Raw genomic sequence first — 18,483 nt, 5'->3', positions numbered from 1 at the left:
AATGTGTATCCAGCCAGCTATGTCTCCCTTTCTAATATGAACCAATTGTGCCACACTTCTCCGTCTAAACTGGTCAATTCATACTTGTTTTGTAAATATATTCTGGTACATTATTTTTGTGACTGCATTCTCCAGTGGCCTAGCCAGACTTGTAAACAAAAACCAACCAACCAACCAACAAAACAAAAATGAAGCAAAGTGTTTTGTTACCTGTTAATGATTGTATGCATGCACCTCCATGTGGCAAAACCATGCATATCAGGCACTTGCTGCTTGAAATCTATGGCCAGGACCTCTTTTTATCATGTTATGGCACATATAATATCATTAGCCATGGGAGTTTTTTAAACTTCTTGCCTAGAAAACATAAAGGTATAAATTTACCTAAAGACTTGGTTCCAGGGAGTTCAGAAATAATTTGATGTCCTTAGATGGCAGACTCTGCCTAGAAGATGATTTGTTTTTTCTCTATCTCTCAGTACCAGAGAATGAATTAAAACTTGTTTCCTCCAGAAATGTTGCTTGTCTTTTCAAGAGGGACTGTGACAGTGATGTGTCCAAGCAACCGTTAATCAATAATGTTCTCCCAGGTTACAATAAGACCATTTTGCCTAGATGAGGCACGTCTGAATAATTGGCTTGTCTATCTCATGGCATAGCATTGTGACTTAGGTGCAGAGCAAGAAACTCTTTTGACATACACGGAGCCTCTGATCCATCAAAAGTTAGTTGTGATGAATGATTGACTGGATCTTAATTATCTGGACCAGGGGTCAAACATAATAAAGTCATAATGCAGAATTTTGCACATTTGTGATACCTACATACAATTGTTTCTCATTCAAACAAGTAGCCACATTCATTTTTTATACTCTAAAGCACACAACTATCATTGCAAAAGCACAGACAGTGATGTTTTGGATTAGGTTCCCATATGCCCCCTGCTGGGCAGTTCAGTTGTCATGGGATATTTATATTTAATCATATTTAATCTTGGAGACAGGCCCTTGCATGAAATAATCAGGTACAGATACGAAATCTCAATTTGAAAGGTACCTTTTGGAAACATTCCTCTAAAGCCATAGTACACATCTCTTGGAACAAAAAGAATGTACATGTTCTTGTAATTGGAAATTTATTAAATTTATTTTATTTATTTACTTTATTTATTGGCTGCCTTATTGAGATTCAAAGCAGTTTACACAGTGTAAACCAATGCAATCAATAAGATGAAACATCTAATAAGCAATGTAACATGACTAGGATTATGAAAATCTGAAACAAAGAATACATTATTAGGCATGATAATGGTATTACATATGTAGAAAACATTATCAGTTTCATAATCATGAGTGAATTGTATTCCCCAGAGCCAATTTCAAATCAGAGAATAGAAATAGGCAGATATGAAGGACATTCTCCAGTCTTTTTTAAAATTTCATTTTAAATTTTAGCTTCTGTAGACAACATTTATATCCATTAAAGATATTTAAATACACTCCCATTACTCCTGTTCCAGTGCTATCTCTAGCACAGTTATATTTTTCTATATGTAAATGGGTTTAGGAGGGCACCTGTTTCCAGCTCTGAGAAGTCAAGTTGGCATACTTTAAAAGCACTCTATGAATCTTTATGGTATTTCTAATTCTGATGAACCAGAATAATTGTAACTAAGGGCCAAGCTACAAGTGACGAATGACACTTGAACGGCAAGTGTATTTCTCCCTGTTCACTTGCCCTCCACTCAATCCACTTGCTGCTCAAGTGTCATTCGTCACTTGTAGCTTGGTCCTAAGTCTCTTTAAAAGCAGTGGAACTTTAGCATGGCTGTGGTACTTGAGCTTATGGCTGTTACTTAGAAGGAAGTCTCAATATCTTTACTCAAGTGACTGTTTGGTTTCAGCCTGATCCGAATCATGTTCACTCTTGCTTACTCAAATGTATCCTCTCTGAATTCCAACTATGTCCAGCTATGGGACATAGACAGGGTTCATTTCAAGGGGGAACATGCTGGAATGCAGTTCCGGCAGTTCCCCAAAGAGGTCACATGTCAGGTGGCCCTGCCCACCTGACTCCTGGCTATTTTGGGCCCGTTTCAACCTGGATTGGGGCCGAAATGGCCTGGATTGGGCCTCTGACAGGTGGTGGATCACTTTCCCACTCAGCAGCAGCCTGATCTTGACTGTTTTGGGCCCCTTTTTAGCCATTTTCAGCCTCTTTTTGCCATTTTGGGCCCAGTTTCAGCCCTGAATGGCCAGGATTGGGTCCAAAACAGCCAGGATAGGTGATGTCGGGGTGTGGCATATGCAAATCAGTTATGCTAATGAGTTATGCTAATGAGTTCCTCCAGCTCTTTTTCTATGAAATGACCCCGGGACATAGATCAAAGTAAGCGGCCATAACTTTAGTTGTGACTGACTGTGCTCTCCTCTCCAGTTACACCCTTCTAAGCCCATTAACTTCAGCTCTATCTACCCACATTGACTAAGGGTATAAAAACACTTTCCTGAGAGTAAGCCCCAGCGAGACTTCCTTCTGAGTACTCCTGCTTTGGATCGCTCCCTAAGGATTGCATAGTCACTTTTGCTGGGTGTGGGACTGGCAATACCTTTATTACTATCGTTCCTGAAGAAGGACCATCTTGGAACATGTTGGGGTAGGAGATGGGATTGTAGACAAGAAAATTAATGGCAACCAGTTCAGGTGAAAGATGATTCTAATCTAATTTTGTGCTGCCACTGGAACAAAATATTTCCTTTAAAAAAATTAAATAAAACAGAGTGGGGAAAAAAGTCATCTCAAATCTGTCTTAAATCATTCCGATAGACCAACCAGTGAAATACATTCATTGTTGCTCCCAGGCAGTTTTACAGGCACACTAGAGCTAAATTTTACATAACTGGGAAAATAAATTAAGTCCTCCTCCAAGCGACGCTCCCTTGTGTTATAAATCTCCTTTGTGGTTTCTAATTCTATCCTGAGAAGGCCCCACATTAAAATTCATTTGGCAAGATAAGCTGGGTGAGAGCAGGTGTAAGCGGCGATCAGGAAGATTAATACAGAAACAGGAGGAGAAGAAAATGGATGAAAATTTGAGGAAAGTGTTTGTTGGTGCCCGTTGTAGGAAACACTGTGTGAGAGAGGAAAACTGGTGCTATGATTTATTTAGAGAGTCAAGTGAACTGGAAGTTGTTACAAAAGTGCTGATTGTATAACAGGGTGCACATGGTATCTGGTCACTCTAGAACACATTTCTCCAGCAAAATCAGGATTTATCCACACATCATCCTTAAGTTATCCCTTCTTCCCAGGAACACTGGGAATTGTAATTCTGTTTGTGATATCTGTGGGATCTCTGACAGACAATTCCCAGCATCTCATAAACCTACAATTCCTAAGAGTCTTCAGCAGTAGCCATGATATTTAAAGTGTTATAAAACGGATATTGTACCCCCAGTCGGAAGTAAGAGACAGACACAGGCTTGGATAAAAGGGCCGTTTATTAAATGACCATAACAATAACGTTCGGCAAGGGCTAACTGAGCGGTACAGGTCAAGCCCTGGGGTCAGCACCTGACCACCGCCTTGCCTGTCTGGGCGAGCCCCCAATGCCCCGGGTGTAGGCCATCTCCTGAATGGCTGCAACCCGGCCAGCTAGGCCCTGGGATCCCACTCAAGCACCTGTTGCGCCCCAGCCGCCAAGCATGAGGTGAGGTCTTGTTCCCGGGGATCCCCTCAGGCGTCTGCCCTCCCTGACGGTAGCCGCCCATGCATACCGCCCTAACAACAGACCCTGTTCCCCAACCTTGGGGAATGCCACAGGGGCTCACCAGCCCGCACCCTATTCCAAAAAACTCCTGCCACTACCACCGACTGGCTAACCCAGCAATACTCATACCACCGCCATTAGTGTAAGGTAGGCGAAAAAAAACCCTTCCACAATGCCAATCAGGGAAGGAGGGAAAAAATTCCTACCTGGCTCATAAATAGCAGCCGGCTATTCCTGCACTAAAAACAGGGTGAGGTGGGTGGGCCGAGCGCTTGAATGTTCTGACACCGGGAAGGGGCAGAACGCGCACAAAAGCGCTAAGCTCCGCCCCTTCCCAGAACCTGGATGGAGAGGGAGGGAGTCTGCCTCCTTCTCCGTCCAAGGGCTCCAATTGCCGGCTCCCAGCTTACGCGGCGAGCCGCGGCTGGGAGAGCCGAATTGTACCCCCAGTCGGAAGTAAGAGACAGACACAGGCTTGGATAAAAGGGCCGTTTATTAAATGACCATAACAATAACGTTCGGCAAGGGCTAACTGAGCAGTACAGGTCAAGCCCTGGGGTCAGCACCTGACCACCGCCTTGCCTGTCTGGGCGAGCCCCCAATGCCCCGGGTGTAGGCCATCTCCTGAATGGCTGCAACCCGGCCAGCTAGGACCTGGGATCCCACTCAAGCACCTGTTGCGCCCCAGCCGCCAAGCATGAGGTGAGGTCTTGTTCCCGGGGATCCCCTCAGGCGTCTGCCCTCCCTGACGGTAGCCACCCATGCATACCGCCCTAACAGCAGACCCTGTTCCCCAACCTTGGGGAATGCCACAGGGGCTCACCAGCCCGCACCCTATTCCCAAAAACTCCTGTCAACACAAGGGTCAAGCCTCTGCTTAGACCCTCGCGCCCCACAGGTGGCCTAGCGCCACCCGAAGCCCTTGCCGCAGGTCATCTAAAAATAAATCATTGCCCTCAGGTGACATATGGACACCATCTCCTCTGTAGAGGTGGGCAAATTCGGCCCTAATCCTGGGGTGTGGCAGATAAATGCCCAAGCCCTGCCCCAAGGCCTTCCTGATGTCATGGTTAGTCTTATGGCGGGCCCTCTCAATAGCCTTGGGATTCAAAGCCTCCCGCCAAACTCGACGTTGTAGCATCTCGGACCATATAACCAGCACACCAGGCCATTGGTCGTTTATGTATGCTAGGTCCACTGCCACTTGCACTGACAGGGCCTTACCCTGTACCATGCCAAGGTCATTCCCACCCAGGTGGATGACCACAATGTGCGGGGGCGGCTGCAACCGCCCCCTAAACAGGAGAGGCAAGAGGCCCGGCCACCTGAGGCCCCGCCGTCCCTGCCACTCCACTGTGGCCACAGCACTCAGGCCCAACTGGGATCCAATCGGCGTGTTCTTAGCTTGATTGGCCGCCCAAAACACCATGCTGTGGCCACATATCAGGATCCTCCTCCTCTCATGGCCCGACACGGCACCTGGAGAAAGAGCAATTACTTCGCCATTTAAAATTGCTGTAGGGGTCAGACATAAGACCTGAACACTCTCGACCGCCACCTACCCACTTTCTGAATAGCCTTTGGGGGGTATCCCAAAACCGCTGCCGTGGAGGCCGCACCAATCTGAAAGGAATGAGTGCCGAATTTGACCCCCGACAAGCCTAGTTTCTTGAGCGCCCTCTCAGTTACCGCCCAAAATTGATACTTGGTCAAAGGGGCTTGGTCCTCATGTACGAAAAACAGCCCTTGGGCATCACCCCTAAGTGCGGTGTAATCCTTGAGGGCTTTAACCGGGCACAAGCTCGCCTCAGAACAAGGGCCCAAGTGGAAGGTGATTCCGCGCTGCTGCTGGTCCATCTTAGACCTCCTGATGCAAATGGAGACGTTGTCTCCCACAAATTTAATATCCCTGGCCATCAAGGCCCTACCCGATGAAGCAACCAACTCACTAACTCGCAGGGCTCCAAAAAATGCAGTTAACGCTGCTGCATGGAAGAGTTTATGCTCAAACCTGGATGAGCACACTTCAGCCCATGCCGCCCCAAGTCCCCGCAAGACCGAAGGAGATATGGGTTGTCTAGGGTCAGGGGGCGTCCTTTTTTCCCGAGACCATCCCTCCAGCACTTTCCTAATCCTAAAGGCCCCTGTAAATTCTGATAAGCCCCGTGATTTGCTGGCAAAAGCCAGAGCGGCCAGTTGGCCCCTAATAGATTTAACTGCAAGTCCCCTGTCCCTCTGCACGACGCAAAAGTGCAGTAAATGTTCCTGCGGAATGGGCCAAACATGCTGGAGGTTGGCTGACGACCTAAACTAATGAAACTGTCCTACCGCACGGTCGTAGGCCCGGCGTGTGCTAGGAGCAATGGACAGCTGGATTGCTCTATCTACCTCCACCGTCCAAGCTCCCACAGCTCCCATGGCATCCTCGCGGGCTGCCTGTCGGCCCAAGAGGCAAGCTGCCAGAATCGTTCCATCTGTTGGCGAGACAAAGCGTCTGCCACACCATTGCTAACGCCTGGAACGTGCCTGGCCCTAAAAAGTATGTTCAGCTGTAGGCATTTAAGTACAAAGGCCCTCACCAGCCGCATCACCCTGGGGGATCTGGAGGTCATGGTGTTGACCACATGTACCACCGCCAAGTTGTCACACCAGAAGTGGACAGCGTGGTTTGCCAACTGAGACCCCCACAGCCAAAGCGCCACTACCATGGGAAAAAACTCCAAAAACGTAAGGTCTTTGGACAATCCCTGGGCCACCCAATCAGAGGGCCATTGGTCAGCACACCAATGCCCCCTAAAAAAGACTCCGAAACCAGTGGAACCGGAGGCATCAGAGGTGACTTGGAGTTCAGCTTCTAGCAACAAATCCTCCCTCCAGAAAGTCACCCCGTTGAATGCGGCAAGGAACTCCTTCCAGACTAACAGGTCCTCCCGCATACCTTTATTAATTCGTAAGCGATGATGAGGCAGCCGTAAGTTCCCCATAGCATCGCACAGCCGTCTGAGAAAGGGCCTGCCGGGCGCAACGGCCTTGCAAGCAAAATTTAAATGGCCAACTAACTGCTGCAACTCAAGGAGGGACACCTTGTCCCTACTCAAGCAGTCCTCCAGTCTCGCTCTAAGGTCTACCACCTTTTCTAGTGGCAACTGCAGAGTTTGTTGCATGGTATCGAGCTCGATACCTAAAAACGTCAGGATCACCACCAGTCCTTCAGTTTTCTCATGGGCCAAGGGGACCCCTAGCTCCTCAGCAAGCACCGTGAAGGCTGCCAATAGCCGGGCACACTGCCCTGAACCCGCAGGCCCAGACACCATAAAATCATCTAAATAGTGACAGGTGTCCCTGCAAGCACAGCGGCGATGCAACTCCCATTCCAAAAAGGAACTGAAGCGCTCAAATGCAGAGCAAGATATGGAACACCCCATGGGCAGGGCCCTGTCCATATAAAACTTGCCCTCAAAAGCGAAACCCAGGAGATCAAAGTCTCCCGGGTGAACGGGGAGCAGGCGAAAGGCAGACTTGATGTCACACTTTGCCATCTCGTCCCCCACCCCGCAGCGTCGCACCACTTTGACTGCTTGGTCAAAGGAGGTGTAATGCACTGAACAGAGTTCCTCGGGTATGCCATCATTCACCGAGCCCCCTCTTGGAAAAGAGAGGTGATGAATGAGGCGAAACTCCCCTGGTGCCTTCTTTGGCACCACCCCTAAAGGAGAGACTCTAAGGGATGGGACCGGGGGGCATCAAAAGGGCCCAACACCCTCCCCTCAGCACACTCCTTTAATATCTTATTGCGTACCACATCTTCCATGCCAGCCACAGACTTAAGGTTGGCTGCCATGAAAGGTGTCCTAAGGCCACGAAACGGAATACGAAAGCCAAACTTAAAACCAGAAATTAGATATTCAGCGTCCAGACGCCGCGGGTATACCTGAAGCCATTCTTCAAGTACCCTCAGCTTTACTGGGCTGGGTCCCTTTTCCAGCACCAGGCTGCTGGCCACCGCCGCCCCCAAATCGCTTTCCTCCCTGGCCACCCTGCCGTCCCTTGGGACAGGCAGAATGGGCATGGGGGCCAGCACACGTGGGGCACTCATGCCGGAATTTACATGCTCACTTAAAACAGACTTGGACATGAAGTCCCAGCAGAGCAGCCGTGATTGAACCAGCTGCCCCGCAGGGGTGCGGGGACCCAAACCTTGAACTGGCTTTATAATCAAATGACCGCTATCGGTCCTATCACCCACCATTGACTTTGAAGGAGTCATGACCTGGACCCAAAGCTGGACCCAAATCTGGTCCCACGGCAAACTAGGGGTTAAGGCGGCCTGCATTCAAAATTCCTCATCGTAGCGCAGCCAGGCCCCACCCTCAAAATCAGTATAACCCCTGTAAATAATGTTCATGTATTGAAACAGGGGAAGGGCCCTATGCGGCTGCGCCCTGGCCAGAACACCAGCATACACCAAAAACCCCAGAAGCCAGTGGGCCCAGGTTCTATCGATCCGCCTCCGGCGGATCCGTTCCTTGTCCCTATCCTCAAGATCATCTTTATCCTTCTTCTCCAGTTCCCTGAAGAGAAGGGTAAAGACATCGACATATTCTCCCCGCAAAATCTTCTTACGGGTGGCCTGCGTCAGGTGATCCCCCAATGGCAGCGCCGTATCCCCAGTAGGTAGGGCCCTATACGGAACCATACCGAATCCTTGCATCCCATAGGGGGGCAGGCCGGCTGATTCCCATAACCATAGGGCCAGCCAGTGCTCGATGGATTATGCCCCTGCCCGTCCCAGGCAGTGGCCCCACCCCCTGACGGCAACTGCTGGTACAAAGAACCACTGGCACAAGTAGGCCAAATGGGCTGTCCTAATGGGGGCCAAACTTGTGCGTTATAACCGCCAGAGGTAGAAGGAAGCGACACCCCAGAAGGAGTGGACTGCCCTCCATCCCCCCACGGCCAAACAGCGTTCTGGTGTGTGTGCAAGTGCGCCTGATATTCTGTACCTTCAGCCAGAGGAGAGTCCACCGCCACAGCCACCTGTCCACAGTCCCCAGGCCCCGGCAGATAGCCTTCTCCTTCCGCTTCAGGCGCAGTAGGATGATGATGACTGGAGCTGGGTTCCCCTGTACTCAAGGCTGTCATCTTCTCTAGTGCCAACAGACGAGAGGCAAAGTCTTTGTTAAATCCCACTTTTGCAACTCGCTTCGCACCCCTACGCGGCTGGGGTAAATCCCCACCCGCAGCCAAACCTGCTGCCCTTTTTTCCAGGGCAGCCATGCGCTCCATCAACTCCTGCCTACTAGGGCCATCCTCATCATCCGATGAGGACAGAGTTGGAGGAGGTTTCTTGGGTGCAGGCCGTTTCACCGGCTGTTTGCCCTTAGCAGGGCCCCCTCCCTTTTTGGGTGGCATGCTTTAGCAAGCTCAAGATGCACTACAAGTAACAAAAGTAACAGCCTCGTCCCAGTAGGTGTCACCAGGAGCCCTTGCCAGAGCAGTTACAGCTCTCTCCAATAGGAGTCGCCCAAACCTCCCCAGCAACAAGCCAAGGCTGCAGTGACCACACCCCCAAAGATGTCGCACCACTTTTCCCCAGCAACAGGACCAGGAGTCACCTGCAGTGCGGCTAACACCCACCAGGTGGTGTCAGCCGCACACACCCAGCCAAATGACCCCCACATACAAAGCCAATGGACTTCTGCAATGGGGGAGGGGCAATGGGGGGAATAAAAGCCCCGGGGGGGAGCCCCTAACGGGCCCGAAAAGCGCACCAGGCAAGGAAGAATGCCGCGGGCAAAGCCAAGCCCACCAGGGCCACTACCCCGTGAACGGCCCTGAAATGGCTAGCCCACCCAAAACCCCCAGGCCCGCAAAAATCCGCGCCTAGCCTGCCGATACCGTGGCGGCAGCGCCCCACACCCTCCGCCGCCGTTACCACGGCGGCGGCCAACAACTCCGGGCCGTGTACAGCCCACAGCAGGCACAGCCAGCCCAGGCAAGCTCTGCTGTGCCGCCAAGAGCCGGAGCACGGAGCAAGTCCTCCGTCCCCTCCGAGCGCTTGAATGTTCTGACACCGGGAAGGGGCAGAACGTGCACAAAAGCGCTAAGCTCCGCCCCTTCCCAGAACCCGGATGGAGAGGGAGGGAGTCTGCCTCCTTCTCCGTCCAAGGGCTCCAATTGCCGGCTCCCAGCTTACGCGGCGAGCCGCGGCTGGGAGAGCCGAATAGTTTTATAGTACAGATGAGCTTTGACAGTGAATATGGCCTTGTTTGTGAAAACGTTTTTAATCCACCTCACTTTATGTTTTTTGTTATTTGATTACACTGGTCTAAAGTTTTATGGTACTATGCAACATATTGACTATTGTGAATTTGTTCCATGGTTACTCTAAATGGGTGTAGTGCTATGGTTTGCTATAAAGAGACACCTGGCAGGAGTTCAAATGCATAACAACAGGACCGTAATGTTCTTTAATGGCTGTAGATGCTTTCAGAAGACTTTCGTCTGATAGCCTTCTCATCTTCAAGTATTTATCAGAGCTTGAAGAAAATGTGTCTTAGCAGAGTGGAGGAGGTAGGTCTGTGTGGTAAAAACAGGAAAACAGGAAACACAGAGAGAAACAAAGAGAACAAGTTTTGCAAGTTGACGGAAGATGGAACATCTGGGGTGGGGGGGAATATGTGATCCAAGGGTTCTTTCTGAGGGCCAAGCTACACATGACGAATGACACTTGAACGGCAAGTGGATTGAGTGGAGGGCAAGTGAACAGGGAGAAATACACTTGCTGTTCAAGTGTCATTCATCATGTGTAGCTTGGCCCTAAGATCTAATGTGGAGTAGTGAATCTGCTTCCTTGTAAGAATGCCTCGGGCCTTCCCTCATGCTCTACACATGTATTTATAAATAAAGCAAATATAACAAAACTATCTAAATGCACCAGCACTTTCTCATCCAAAGAGAACCAAAGCAAACTCATGGTGTAATGGTTAGATCATCATACTAGAATCTGGGAACTCAAGTTCAAATCCCAACTCTACCATATAGTTTGCTGGGTAAACCTGGGCCAATTATTCTCTGTCAGCTTAGTCTATCTCACAGGGCTTTTGTGAGGATAAAATGGAGGAGGGGAGTATGATGTACACCATCCTCAGCTCTTTGGAAAAAAGGTGGGATAAAAATGTACTAAAATAAGTAAACTGGGTAGCACCAACTCTGGAATATGTCAATTCTTGGGGAACTGGGGAGCAGGGCGACACCTTGGGCATAATCTTTTGCTCTGAATCTTTGAGGGAAGGTCTTCTTTCAGAGCTGGAGATTTGGCCTGAACCTTGGACAGACCATCACTTGGTGAATACGGCTGCGATATCCTACAAAATGGGGGGCTCAGCTAAAATGGTCCATCCACGATGACTCATGGGTCCTTCTGGATTCCTAAACGCATTGGGAGATTATAGAATTCCAAACTCAGGCCCTATTGGGGTTCTACTGGAAACGCGGAATCTGAAACTCTTTGAAGCTGTTGACAAGATGGTTTCTTGCCGACTCTTTCCTCCCTTGCAGCCGTGTAGTTCACCACTGAGTTGGGTGATCTAAAGATGACTGGAAGATGTCTGGAAAGATGCTGGTGGAAAACTGAGGCTGACAGAGTGTTCTACAGAGTCCACTGGAAGACTTATAACAGTGGTGATAGCAGCAAACAAACATTTTTGCAACCATTGCATTGGCTAAATCATGTCCTTCTCAGATGTTTAAGGTATCTCAACATCTTTTTACTCCTAAATCGGAACAAGAACAGATAGTTAGCTTTGCAAAGATTTTTTGCTGATAAAATAGCCTGAATATGCTCTGAACTGGATGCCACCTGTAATATAGGTGGGCCAGAACTAATGCTTAACACACTTCCTGATCTGCTTCTGAATCATTTTGACCCAGTCATAGTGATGGATACTGACAGAATTCTATCATCTGTGAATAATTATATCATATAATAATAACATTCAATTTATATACCACTATTCAGGACAACTTAAATCCATTCAGAGTGGTTTACAAAGTGTGTTGTTATTATCCTCGCGACAATCACTCTGTGAGGTGGGTGGGGCTGAGAGAGCTTTGAGAGAGCTGTGACTGACCCAAGGGCACCCAGCTGGCTTCAAGCAGAGTAGTAAAGAATCAAACTCAGTTCTCCAAATTAGAGTCCTGCTGCTCTTAACCACTACACCAAACTGAAGGTCACTATTTTACTCTGGATCCTTGCCCATCCTAACTACTAAAATCTTCTAAATGCTACATAAAGGAGTCCTTGATGTCTATCATAAATCAGTCACTAAAGGTATCTTCCCTCATACTGTCAAAGAGGTGGTCTTACACACATTACTTAAAAAAACATCCTTAGGCAAAAATTATGTAACAAATTACCACCCAATCTCTAATCTACCCTTTCTGGGCAAAGCAGTTGAGAAAGCAATAGCTGACCAACTCCTGGACAACTCTGGAGTTTTAGACTCTTTTAAGTTTTAGGCCAGGCTATGGGACAGAGATGGCTCTCGTGGTTCTAGTGGATGACCTCACCTGAGTGTAGACAAAGACCATGCCTCATTGTTGTTCTCCTTGAATCTATCTGCAGCCTTTGACACAGTAGGCCTTGCCATCCTACTGAGGAGTTTGGAGACAGATGTAGGTATTAGAGAAAGTACCCTGGACTGGTTTAAGTTGTTCCTCATGGGACAAACTCAAAGAGTTGATATTGGAGAACAGCTATCCTCAGTGTGGGATTTATTGTCTAGGGTTCCATAAAGTGCAGTCTTATTCCCCCATGTTATTCATTTTCTTTGTAAAGCCTTTAGGAGAACTCATTTGTAGCTATGGAATCGGATGCCATCAATATGCAGATGATACCCAGCTGTATATCTAGTTATCCATATCCCCTGGTGATGCAGTAGAGGTACTGAGTTGCTGCTTGACAGCAGTTGTCAACTAGCAGAAAGCAAACAAATTGAAATTGAACCCAGACAAGATGGAAGTGATGCTGGATGGAAAAGCAGAGATCTTGAAGGACATTGCATTCCATACAACAATTTCTTCTTCCTTCAGACTAATTCTTGGTGTAGTGCTGCTTGGACATGGGGCTTTTAACCCATACAAAAAGACCACTCTGCACATAATAGGGGAAATACAAAAAGAGGAAACATGAGTCTCTCATGCTTCCTTTCCTATTTTTGTTTGTACTACAAAAACCTCTCCATGGAGGTAGTTCCAAAAAGGGAGGCATAGGGAGTTGCCAAGGGAGAAAAAAGTATTTTGGCACTGTTGGCACAGTACTCTTTCGAGACTTTAGGACATTTCCCATCACACAACCTTTTTTTTCTGGAAGATTTTCCCTTGGCCCAGACCCAAGACTTTTCACTGCTCTTGAAAAAATAAAGTCATACAGTGTTTCCAGTCTGACAGGCACAGATTGCTCCAGATTGGGTTTTGTTACCCAATCATTATAGGTAATAGCCAAAGGCTAGTCCCCATGTGGACAGTCAAATCTGTAAGCCACCCACAATACCATTTAGGATTCTATTAACTTGGGGAAACCTTCTGGTTTGCAGAAAACTATGACTTTGAAAAGAAGGTGACAATTATTTTTTTTAAAAAAACGCTCAAAACAATGACTGTGGTGTCTGCACATGCCCAGGCACCAAGAGCAGCAAACTTCTAGGTCTGGGTATCATTTTTGCTTGTCAAAGCAACCCTAAAAGCTGCACAAAACCAAATGGTGGTGTTGAAGAAAAACCCAGAAGCAAAGCTAGAGGGGAGAAGAAGGAAAGCCAGAGCTTCCTCCAACACAGTGAGGGAGAGAATTGGATTTCCCATCTCTTGTAGTTCCTTGCAAGTCCCTCTCTTGTTTTGAAAAATTGAAAAGTGGTGGCTAACATAACTCCAAAGAGTTATCTTAGGCAGCCATAAGGCTTTAGACTTACCCAGTGGAATGTTTGATTTTGTTTTCTTTGAGCAGCCAAACTTTTGTGCCAAAAATTAAACCAATATTGTCCTGCTCCATTACATAGTTAATTTGCTTGCTATGTGTCATGTGGAATTTCAGTTTAAGAAGCATAAGTCAAAACCTACCACAAGATACAAGGAAGTAGTTGTGTGGCTAATAGATCCTGGCCATGTAGGTAATATACAGCTAGAAGGATGTCCTTCCTCATAAAAATTCCATTTAATCAGAAATCAATTTCATTGCCTTTAATGCACTTTGCAAGTTTTGGTCTTCCTTTATATGCAGAATTCAGTTCCTAAAGGAATAATCCTAAATCACTGATGAGTTAATAAATGAAAAACAAAACAGTGACATGATAAATTAATTGAATATCTCAAGTAAATAAATGATCCCATCAGTTTATTAAGGAAGCAACAAATCCTGTGTTGGAACACTTAATCAAACCTGAATTGGGACCTTTTATTATCAGGAGATGATAACATCAATTGGTTCAAAACTGCTTAATTCAATTAAAGTTATTTCAATTCATTAATTCAAGATGATTATAAATCATTAAGCTATTCATTGGGGGATGCTTATTTATCTGAGGTAGGCTCCATCCTTATAGAAACCACTTATCTCTATCATGTTAGCTCCAGTAGGAATACATTCATCATTAATAAATTACAGGCCAAGATACAAAAGACGTTGCCAGCAAAAATGTACAGTTTATCACAAGTTGGAATAAACCCAATGGTGTGAGTCAGCAAATGGAATTGTTCCCAACTTCTGACTGTGGCTTGGTAGACCCCCTGAAAAGCCACTTCTGAGGGCTGGACCATTGGAAACCGTGTGGTATACAGTATGAAGGGGGAATTGGCAACAAGAAGGGGAATTAGCAGAAGTTGTACTCCTTTGCATGTGTTTTTTTATCTGTTCACAGAGTGTGATGCACATAAAGTGGTTTTTGTCAACCCTCTCTTCCTGTTGCAGACATTCATGCAGCATTCCATGTCCTGCAGGGCTCCCCCAACCCTCAGGAGCAGCTTAAGGGGGTCGTATCACAGGGGACTTAATTGGGAAAATGGCACAGATCCTCTTGGCTAACTGCCTCCATTCACAGAAATGTTAGATTAAATTTTGCAGATTTTTCTAACTTCCTGTCTTCTAGAAAGCATAGTTGGATACAGTCAATATTAGATTGCAAAATAAGCAATATATTTTATGAACTGGGGTTACATTTTTATATCTCACAGGTTGTAACCAGTCACCTAGGTGCCCCAAACACCGGTCCTATGTGGTCTTAAACACATAATGCCTTCCCTAAATGGGATGTCCTGCTTCCATTGTAAAGACTTTTATTTTGAAATTTATGAAAGTTTTAGCTGGAAAAAAAAGGGTTGTACAGTAGATGTACCTTGTTCCTTGTCCATACCTGGAGAGAATACATGAAAGTTTGGGGGGGCATATAGTTGTGTATAATAATGCCATATGCAGGTTCAAGCCTTTGGAAGACCACAGTTAGGAAAAATAGAAACTGTAGTTTCATGTAACAGGGTTAATCCTACCAATATGAGAAGTATGGTGTCAGTTTAATATAACAGAGAAGCCATACACTAGGTAACCATGCATGTAATATATTTTCAAGTAGTTACCATGGTCAGGTGACAGTATTGGGGTCAAAACAAACAAATGTTGGACTTGCATTTTGTGAAAATAACATTTCTCAGGTCAGCTGGAGTCTAGCCCCACTTCCTCTGCTGGTGCATAGTCCTAGAATTGGGTCTTTCAGGTCATCTAGTCCAACTTCCAGCTCAGTGTAAGAAATCCAAAGCTACAGCATCTCTAATAAAAGGCTGTCCAACCTCTACCTGAAGACCTACACGGAGGCAGCCCCCATTGTCAGATTGCTCTTGCTGTTAGGAAGTTTCACCTGTTGTTCAACTGAACTCTACCATTCTGTAATTTAAGCCCATCACAGCTAGTCTTGCCCTCTGGAGAAGCACAGAACAAGTCTTTGCCCTTTTCCACATGACAGCTTTTCAGGTATTTGAAGAGTGTGGCCATATCTCCTCTCACTCACTTTGATATATAATCTTTGACTTGTGCTGTTCTTTGCATCCATTATTTTGGTACAGATATAATTTCCCGGGGAGTGTCAAAGTTATGGAATAAGTTGTCTGAGATTTGGATAGCACAACTCCGACAATGTTGGAACTCATGGCATAAATTTTACATAAAATGGCGGTGAGTGTGAAATGTTGAGAAGGATCAAATACATTTGCAAAGATCCATGAATGGCTATCTATTTCAAGTACTGCACAATGACCACCAAGCCAAATTTTATCAGACAGCCATGCACTGTCATCTACTAGTTGTGCCCCACCTTCCATCCTAAGCATAATCACTGGAGAACTAGCAGGGCATCTACAGTGGGCCAGATGTGTCCTCATAACTGCAAATGTTCAAAAAGAGTTAGGGTCAATATGCCTATTCCAGTTCCTCTTCTATGTACATCAAAATCATGCTTATGTCATTTGAACAAGATATTTGCAGGTGCAGGTCTAATGAAATATCCTCTGTGGCCCAGTCACTCCAAGAGGATTTCTGCATGCTACTGATGAATCGTATATGTTGTCATTCATCTGGTTCTTGTTGAATTCCATGAATGGATCTGATGTGCAGCCCTGCAGCATGATTAGCATGGGCTTTGAGCCTTGGACTGTAGAGAGGATGGGGTGCAATGGGGCATATTACTCCATAGATTCTTTATGGTCTATAATACTACATGGATGCATTCAATGTTGATTACCTATGGAGACAGAATGATTATACAGGTAAGAATCTTTTGGCATGGTCCATAGGTCTTTGCATCTCAATATTTAGTGCTTTTAATGATAGCATTTAGAGTGAAATTACTGATCCTCAATTCTCAATAGTGTCATGAGTCAGGACCATGCTGAAAAATTCAAGAAAAGTTGAATAATGCAATGTGGAACACAATGTGGAATGATAGCAACAACAGGAATAAAAAAAGGGAAGGAGGAAAAGTATTAATAGATTTGTCTCAAAATGAGAACCCAGGGCAACACCTCATATATACTATGTGATGATTTGACCTGTCTACATCTCCTTATTTTTTCTGATTCTCTGTAGAACACGTCCCATGTGTTGTCAAGCTTTTATTATTTTTGTAATGAGAGCCAACATCCATTCGCTTTAAACAAACTACGTTTGCTCTTGTCCCTTGTGCTCATGACCATCCATCTTACCTAAGGGCTTGCCTACACTATCAGTTTAGTGTTTTAGTAAGCATTCTCTCCCCACAGGGAAATCTGGGAACTGTTTAGGAGGGATAGAGGGATTTCTAACAGACTTTTCAACCTTCTCACCACCCACCATTCTCAGGATTCTTTGACGGTGGCTACTGCATATAAACTGATATATATTTAAAGTTAGTAAGTATTAGATTGCCCTGATCTGAATAGCCCAGGCAAACCCAATCTTGTCAGATCTTGGATGCTAAGCAGGGTGGGCTTGGGTTACTACTTGGATGGGAGACCTCAAATGAAGACCAGATTTGCAGAGCCAGGAAATGGCCAATCACCTCTGTTAGTCTCTTGCCATGAAAACCCCACCGGGGGGTCACATAACTTGATGGCACTCTCTGTCACCAAGTTCTAGATTATCAGTGTGATCCCAAACAGAGTTACTCCAGTCTAAGTCCATTGATTTCTCTTTTTAGGATTGCACTGTATGTCTTAAATTTTGTCAGAAGCCAAGTGTGTATGTGGCATCAGAGGTTTTGAATTGCAAATCTGGTGATGAATTTCACAATGTCTTACAGCTAGCTCTAGTGATGAGAGTCTTGTTCAGAACATATAAGGACATAAGAAGAGCCTTTCTGGATCACATCAGTGGTCCATCTGAGGCAAAGGAAGCAAACTTTGTTGTATGATCCTAGTAGCCTTGAGTGAGGCTATATAGCCCATCTGCGTGAAAAGGTACATCACTGATTGCACATATACAAACCTGTTTCTGCACACATTTCTCCAATGGTGGATCAAGGTAAAATGTGTTTACAAGGATTAGGCAGCCAGGGCACCATTTTGTGAACAAGAAGTCTCCCTTGAATTGTTTATCTACTTTTTGAGCCTACATGAAGGCATGACTGTTTATTATCTCACAGATTCTATTTTCTGTTTGAAATAGTGATCATGCCATGAACTTGATTGCACCAGGGGATTTGGCCTATTGAGCTGAATGCCATTTAGCACCCCCAGGCTTGGTTGGAAATACATATTCTCTGAGAGAAGCAATCGGGGATTAAGGTATTGTATTATCCTGCCACACTCAGCTCTTTCAGGAATTGATTATTGTCTTTAGCTTGGAGTGATTTCAAGGCCAAGGAGACTCTCAGGCGGCAGCTCTTCCCATGGTTAGCTTGGCGTGCTGTGACAGATGACATCTGAGGAACAACAATAATAATCCGAAGTGTCTCAAGCAAGAACTGCCTAAAGGAGTTTTGCTAAGAGCTGCAACAGATCATGAAGAGACAGTTCAGATATGTTTGCTACTGTGGATATTTGGCTTTGAAACCTCATTGGTGATCACGTTTGTTTCCTTTTTCATATTGCTTGGAGTGAACTATTGTGCATGGACAAGATACCAGAGGAAGGGTTCCTTCTCTAAGCATCCCCCCAGTAGCCATCTTGACTATGCCAGTGGGGAAAGTGCTCTGCTC

The sequence above is a fragment of the Eublepharis macularius genome, chromosome 5, assembly GCF_028583425.1.
Source record: "Eublepharis macularius isolate TG4126 chromosome 5, MPM_Emac_v1.0, whole genome shotgun sequence".
In the NCBI taxonomy this organism is placed as follows: Eukaryota; Metazoa; Chordata; class Lepidosauria; order Squamata; family Eublepharidae; genus Eublepharis; species Eublepharis macularius.
This window is presented reverse-complemented; position numbering follows the sequence as displayed.